Source organism: Micromys minutus (genome assembly GCF_963924665.1).
Source record: "Micromys minutus genome assembly, chromosome: 1".
NCBI classification, from domain to species: domain Eukaryota; kingdom Metazoa; phylum Chordata; class Mammalia; order Rodentia; family Muridae; genus Micromys; species Micromys minutus.
Genome location: NC_137969.1, coordinates 156291917 through 156299286, shown reverse-complemented (window position 1 = coordinate 156299286; position 7370 = coordinate 156291917).

Sequence of the window (7370 nt, the reverse complement as noted above, 5' to 3'; positions counted from 1 at the left end):
GTCCCCGCTGCCCCGACCGTCCAGGCAGCACAGAGGGGGAGAGGCGGGGCAGGCGTTGCGCCAAATCCGAGCGGCCCAAAGACCACCCGGACTCCCCGCAGGGCCACCAGTCGGGAGGGAACTGCGGCGACTGTGGCGCTCGGAGTCCGAACTGCAGAGCCCGCGGCCGCGAGAGCCCCGCCCCACGTGGGGCGAGCTCCCCAAACCCCGCCTCCAGGCTCCCCAGTCTCTCTCCCACGCTTAAGACCCGCCTTCAGGACCCGCCCCCAAACCCAAAGCCCCATCTCCCCGCGCCAAACCGTAAGACGGGGTGGGGTGAGGGTGATAGTGGGGGTGAACCTCTACTGCACCCTCTCCCCAAGTCCCGCCCACCAGTTCCCAGCCTGGCTCTTTGCACCAAAGAACCCAGCTAACACCAAACTTTTTGAAGGTACACTGACTGCCCTATGCATGCCGGTTTAGGGACGTCGTCCCACCACCACCCAATCACTCTGTGGCTCTGGCCCCCACGCGGAGGCAGAAACAGGTGCCAAATCGATCTGGCGAGAAACAGAGAGAATCTGGGGTGAGCAGTGACACATTACCAAACAACTCTAAGGCCTGCAGCCAGAAATCCACTGTGGAGGCTCTGAAATAGGAATTCATGAGCAAAGTCTGCTGCCAAGCACGGTACCGCTAATTATCGTGTATTTTTATATACGGACCTTGGGTAACAAAAACCTCTCTGCTGTCCTTCAACCCACATACTATCCTTTACCTCCAGATGAGTAAACTAAGTCCCAGCAGCATACAAAGCCAGGTGACCTGGAACAACGGCCCCAGGCTTTACCCCCACCTGGGTCCGATGATGGACACCTGGGTAGCGGTCGAAGAGCCTGGGTTACCTTCTCACGGGGAGGTTGGGGCGTCGGGAGGTGCTCTGTCGCTTCTCGAGGGTCCGCAGCCACTGCTTGTTCGATTTGTCAGCACGTGACTCCTTCCTTGCCTACTTAACTGTGGCGCGGTGCTCATTTGGGGAAAGACAAAAGCCCAGGGAAAGGTCTGGCTTACAGCCGTCGGCTGGAGTCGGAAACTTCCAATACTTAGCTCTGTCTCCTCCTCGCACCTGCCGCCACTGTAGGACGAAGAGGGGAGGAGAATTGGATTGTACACTTTCAGCTGTGACAGCCTGTGAAGAGGAGAGTCCGTGGGAGGAGGGGAGAGAGCAAGGACGGAAAGAGCGCTCTGAGGGGTGGGGCAGTTAGCCCAGGCAATAAACCCGCCAACCGCATCTTTTGGAACACACCGAGCCTTCTGAATTTAAGGTCCTGGGATTGGTACCTGCCCTCCGCATGGCTGTTCCAAACAAGGAGATCGTGTGTGCATTTCCAAAAGGCAAACCAAGCAAAATAAAAATGAGAGAGTCAAAGACACCACGAACACGCCACACAGTGTCTGGAAGTGATGGGGTTAAGGCGGGAGAGCTTCGCGGAGGAGGTGAGGCTTAAAACGGATTAAACAAACCGGGCAGCCTGGCAGGCTGTTCCGGCGGGGGAAGAGTGCGGTTAGGTTCGCCCCAGGTTTGCGGGGCGGCGTGCGCAAAGGGATGGTAGCGAGCGGAGAAGCAGAGCAGAAAACCCAGTCTGCATGTCCTAGGCGCGGACCTGCGCCCACGCACGCCAGGGGCCACTGTCCGCCTGGACCAATGGGGGCTCTCTCCTGCCAACCTCCCCAATGGTCTTGGGGGGCCTCAGCTCTCGGCTTGCGTCTCAGGAGGACAAACTGAGGAGAGCCACCATGCAAGGTCACCTTGTCGGCTCGCGTCAGAGCCAAGGTGAAAATTCTGTCCTTTCTTGCCCAGCGCCGTCGGTTTTCTAAATTTACTGCTTGCCCTGGAGTATCCCTGGTTCCAATCGCGCTGGTGCTGGAGTGGCCAAAGAGCCATCCTGCACTTCAGAGATCTGTATGCTAGCTTCGCCCCCAGCGGCCCGGGCGAGCACCAGAATGGGGAACTGGCTTAGACACGCCTCGGTCGATGACGACAACAGGGAATATGACAACAATGGTTTCCTCTGGGGTTTCCCTTCCTGGGCAGCCCGTAGCGCGGGTAGAGCATCCCAGACTGCCCGGGAGGGGGCGCGGATATTGGCACATGCGGGACCCGCCGCCGGGTGGGAAGCCGGCAGGCCTGGAAGTGAAAGGAACGTCGGAGCGGATGGATGACAGCCTCTCTGTGTGTCTGGCTGCCGAATGCACCGCCTCCAGAAGCCCAGAGCGCCGGCAGGGGTAAGACCAACAGTTGCCTTCGCTTGGGAAGCTATGTAAGAAAAGCTTGGCACTAAAACCCGTGTTTGTGCCTGTTTCTCTGGGAGCCACCAAGAGGCCCTAGTGGGATTTTGCACAGGGTCTGTATAAATGACAGACATGGGAAAATCATGCTGCACTTGGAGACGATGTTGGAAGGCCAGCCTAAAGCTGGTGTCCCTTACTGAACTGTCAAGTGTAGTCAACACGCCTCCTACCCACCCCCTCCACTGCCACCGTAGCTGGGATTGGTGATGGGTGAGACAGACATGCTCCGTCTCCTAATAATTTCTGGAGAGTTCTCTTCTATGGTCCTTTGTTAAACCAGCACAATACCAAGTCATTGATATGCCCGGCTACCTGTTCCACTATTCCCTCTCTCTAGCAATCCTCCCTAAGGTGACTCCTTGTTCATTTCTGACGCAGGAAGTTCTGGATGTCCCCTGGAGGATAGATAATTCAGGGCCAGATTGCAGGGCGCCTCTGTCAGAAGAGCCTAGAAACTGCAGGGTATCCAGGTTAAACGTCCACCCTGGACCAGCTCCTATCAGCGGTGGAAGCACTGAAGTCAGGATTAAAATTGGGCTCAGGCAAAATTTGCAATCTAAGCATGCTGTGCCCCAGCGCCCCACTAGTGGCTGCCACATGGTCTTCAATTAAGCCATTCCAAACAGAAGTGGGCTGAGGCTATAGCAGGGCGGAGGAGGCAGGCTCTTCGTAATAAAGAGGATGACAAGAGCCTGCAATTTAAATCTCCTCTGCCCCAGGGAGCCTTTCCTGGCTCTTAACTAGGTCAGGTCTCACTCTACACACCCTCCTTCCTGTATCTACTTCTTCTGTCTGAACATATACCGCCCTGAACAACTGTTTGATTCCTCACTTGGCTCCAAGGACAGTTTTTTCTACCTCGCTGCCTGCCTATTTTCTCTCCTTGTTGCCTCCTCATCTTCTCCAACTCTTCATGATGGACCAATCCAGGACTCAGCACTCACCCATACGGCCTCCTGTGGCCTGACTACATACAGCAGTGGCTGTGGAGGCCGGACACGGGGTGCAGGGAAACCACCATCCTATTTAATGTTTAAAATTTACTTTAAAAGAATCAAAGTAAATGGCATCTGTGCATGATGGTTCCTTCCAAACTCCCTACCTGTCCTGATGCTGCCCAGCAGGGGTGCCTCGGGTTTTATAAAGTTAAAAACTGAGCCCCTGGTTGCTACCCAACCCCAACTCTCCTCTTCCTGCAGAGCTCCAGTGGCAGAGCACATCAGCACCATCCATTTGCTCAGGCCACAGACCTTACAGCCAGCCTGTCAGAGCCTTCCTGCCAGCACAGCCTGCTCCTCCACGCCACCTGACCTGTCCTCCCAGAGGCTGCCTTCACCTCACGGGCAACCTCCTCAGTTCTGCTTTCTTTCTTACCCTCATCCCCAGCCAGGCAGCCAGGCAGCACAGGTCAGATCCATTCATATTCTCTTTGCAGACCGGACTGTCTTTAAACTCCTAGGTCATCTCCTCTCCCTCCCAAGTGCTGGAATTAAAGGCGTGCACCGCCACTGCCCAACAGAGAATGTAAGCTCCAAGCCAGATGTGGAGTCATTGGCTTGTAATCTCAGCACTTAGGAGGCTGAGGCAGGAGGATTCAGAGTTTGAGGCCAGCCTGGGCTGCAGATAACTGTCTCATTTAAAAACAAAGCAAAACGGAGCCAGAATGATGGTGTGGACAGTAAAGGCTCTTGCCGCCAAATTTGACAACGAGTCCAATCCCTGAGCACATGGTCATAGGAGAAAACCAAAGCTGCCAGGTGTCCTCTGAGTCCACACCAACACACACAGGAACACATACAAACACATCACACAAATAATGTAATGTTAAAGGTAGGGGTAGCTCAAGAAACCAAAGCAAAAAAAAAAAAAAAGTTTTTTAGAGAGTTGGTGGCACATGCCTTGAATCCCAGTACTTAGAAGGCAGAAACTGACTGATCTCTGAGTTTGAAGCCAGCCTGGGATACACAGGGAGAGCCTATCTAAAGCAGGTGGGGGTGAACAGAGGCAGCTAGCAACCATTCGCAACTTGATAGGAAACAGGAGGCACTGAGTGTGGAGAGAGTAAGCCGGTCCCAAGTTACAGAATTCATTGCCAGACTGGAGGTATCGGAGTAAGAAATGGTTCTGTCCTGGGAGGAGGGCACTGGAGGTGGGGTAGGGAAGCATGGTTGCCACGCCTTTGATCCGGCACTCAGGAAGCAGAGGCAGACAGATCTCTGAGTTCAAGGCCAGCCTGGTCTACAAAGAGTTCCGGGACAGCCAAGGCTACAAACAGAAATCCTGTCTTGAGAACCAAACAAAAGTAATAAATAAATAAATACACACACACACACATATACATACACACATACATACATAAATAAAGGATGACAGGAACAATTACCAAATCTCAAGACGAGTCCTTAATTTGATTTTTTTTCTTTCTTTTTAGAGTCAACTTCTTTCTTTTTGAAGTCAGGAGGAGAGAGGACATTGTATCATTACAATGATAGTAATTATTACACTAAACAAAAGAATAAACACCTGGTGTGATGGTGGGACTCCTGGGAGGCAGATGGAGGATCTGGAGTTCGAGGACATCCTCAACTACACAGAGAGTGAAAGCCTAGCCTGGGCTACATGAGACCTTGTCTCACACAGGCAATAAACATTTATTATACGGCACATTTGGGCCAGAGACGGCTCAGCAGGTAAAGGTACCAGTCGTCAAGCCTAATGTTCTGAGTTCTATTCCCAAGACCTACATAATGGAACGAGAGAACCAACTCCCACAAGCTATCCCTTTGACCTCCACACACGTGCACATGCATGTACACACACAGCCAGTCAATAAACCAACCAAAATATAATAAAGCTCATTTGCAGTGTGCCAAAAATGGTTCAAGTTAAGAATTCAATTAAAACAGCAACCCGCAGGCAGGCAGGCATGGAAGCCACAAGGGGGCGCCAGATCCTGTGGAGCTGGAATTACAAGGGGTCATGAATTTCCCAACAGAAGTGTGGGAACTAAACTCCGGTCCTCTGGAAGAGCATAAAGTACTCCTTACCACAGAGCCATCTCTCCTGCCTCAAGATGGAGAGTTCATAACTAGAATATAGACAACTATTCTTTGTCCATTTGACTACAGTTAGAATCCACTAAAATTCAACTTCTCATTTTTTGCTTAATTTTCTAATTTTTTCCAAAGGAGGAATTTTTCTTGTTTTTATTTTTGTTTATTTTAAGGATTTATCTGTTTACATATATAAGAATTTGTCTGCATGTATGTCTGCACACCAGAAGAAGGCTTTCCCATGGGAATACAGTTATAGATGGTTGTAAGCCAACATGTGGTTGCTGGGAATTGACCTCAGGACCTCTGGAAGAACAGCCAGGGCTCTTTACTGCTGAACAATCTCTCCAGCCGGGAAAATTTTCATGATTGAATCATCTGAAGTAGACCCACCCTAAACCTGGGATCATCGGAGATAGGAAAATCCACCTTAAACCTAGAGCAGACCTTCTGCTGGTTGCCTACACAAAGGTGGTCTCTCTCTCTCTCTCTTCTCTTCTCTCTTCTCCTCTCCTCCTCTTCTCTCTCTCCTCCTCCTCCTCCTCCTCCTCCTCCTTCTTCTTCTTCTTCTTCTTCTCTCTCTCTCTCTCTCTCTCTCTCTCTCTCTCTCTCTCTTTCTCTCTCTGGAAAGTTCATTCCTACATGGCATCAGAGACTCCTTTGAAATTCCAGTGTCTGCTGAAGACCATCTGAGACAGCCGGCCTCCTGACTGAGCATCTACTGAATTCTTAGACATGAGTCTTGAGAGCCATTGTTAGAATCGCTGTGACGGAGAATACAGTAGGAAAGACCAGTTACTAGATACTGATTTATTAGTGGGTACTTAAAGCTGTTTATTAGGCATGGCTTCACTTGCTACCTGAAGCAGAATGACCTGGAAAAACAGCTCTAACAGTGGGTCCTTGACAACCCGATGGCTGATTTTATATTCTGTAAAATCTTGGTTGCTTGGTTGCCCCACCTTCTGGTTTATAAATGTGGAACATAAAATGAGAATCCAAACTGCAGCCAGGATCAAAGGTTTTCAGTGGCTGTCTTAGCTCATGTCTGTTTCCTTCCAGCCATTCACTGGAGGGTATATTTCAGAAACTATTGTGGGTACCCTGGTGCTGTTTGTATTTGATGCTAATTATGTTTCCTCAAGAGGGGAAGGGGGAGAGAGAGAGAGGAAGGAGAGAGGGAGAAGGGGAGGGAGAGGGGGGAGGGAGGGAAAGGAAGGAGGGAGGGGAGAGAAAGGAGACTGGAGTAAAGAGAGGAGGAAGAGGAGGTGGAAGGAAGATAGGGCAGAACCACGTGGCCTGGAGAAACCGCAGTTATGAGGATCTCATAGCTAGGGAGTAAAGCAGTGCAGTGGTGGATCTGCCCAGTCTAGGCAATCAGCTTATAAATATTATAACTCAGTTGTGTGTTCTTTACACAGGCTTATTGGGGTTGGAGATCTACCACAAGAAACATTCCCACAATAGTGGGACCAAAACCTATTAACCACTCTAATAAATTTCATGTATGTGTGTGTATATGTGAGAATATATATTCTAACCCAACATATATATAATACTAATAATGTATATTATATATAAATAAACTTAACCTAATATATATCGTGTATATATTGTTTCATTCCTAACACTAACCTGGTATATGTTCTTTATAAATATATATAGTATCATATTTTTTTCTATCACTTCTGTCTCTCTAGACCAGTGGTTCTCAAGTCTCCTAACACTGTGACCCTTTAATACAGTTCCTCATGTTGGGGTGCCCCTGCAACCATAAAATTATTTTTGTTGCTACTCCATAACTGTAATGTTGCTGCTGCTGTGAATCAAAATCTAAGTATCTGACATTTCCAACGGTCTTAGGCAACCCCTGTGAAGGGGTCATCCAACCCCCAAAGGATGAGAAATGTTGCGTTAGAGACCTCACCCTGATTAATACTAATACAGGACAGAAACCATAGCGAGCAATCATTGCACAGATCCTAA